Source organism: Hemiscyllium ocellatum, unplaced genomic scaffold (assembly GCF_020745735.1).
Source record: "Hemiscyllium ocellatum isolate sHemOce1 unplaced genomic scaffold, sHemOce1.pat.X.cur. scaffold_360_pat_ctg1, whole genome shotgun sequence".
Taxonomy (NCBI): Eukaryota; Metazoa; Chordata; class Chondrichthyes; order Orectolobiformes; family Hemiscylliidae; genus Hemiscyllium; species Hemiscyllium ocellatum.
This window is the reverse complement of record NW_026868508.1, coordinates 72,031-72,765: the sequence shown is the minus strand read 5'-3', so window position 1 is coordinate 72,765 and position 735 is coordinate 72,031.

Sequence of the window (735 nt, the reverse complement as noted above, 5' to 3'; positions counted from 1 at the left end):
CACAGAGCGTCGCCCGAGTTTGGAATTGAACCCAGCTCCATGGTGATGGGATGTAGCAGTGCTAATCACAGATCCACCATGCACACGCGTTTGTCAGGCACACGCAAATCTGCCTGACTTGTTCCTGCCACTGAACCTGACCCAGTCTGAGACCTTTATCATTGGCCATATCACCAACCTGGTTACATTTAAAAATTGTTGGGAGCAGTGGAGGAGTGGGACTAGAAAAAGAAACAGTGACTCCCTCTAATCTCAGTCAGAGCAGGAATTAGGAGAAATTCATTCGGATTTCATTCAAGCGGGAATTCTCTTTCCCAGAAGTTTGGGATGGCTGAATCTTTATATTATATTGAGCTTGGTTTCACCTGATTGCCCATAGACAGGTGAATCAGGGATAATGGCGCACGGAGAGAGAAGTGTAGTTGGGACCATAATGAGATGAACTTATTTACTGGTGGAGTAGTGTCAAGGGCCGAATGGCCCACTCATATTCCTCAGCCCGTGTTCTGATGTTCCATTCAGCCCTTCGGACCTGATACAGAGGGGAAGATCGAGGCCACTCCGATGGTGAGGTGTAGTTACGGAAATGTACTTGGAAAATCCAGGCTGGGTCAGGAACCGACCCCCACACCTAATGCCTCTTTCCAGGCTTCCCCTCTCTGTAACTTCTGCTCCAGATGTTGGTCATGTTACAGACCCAGATTCGCTGGGAATACAGCCCCATACCCCACCCGG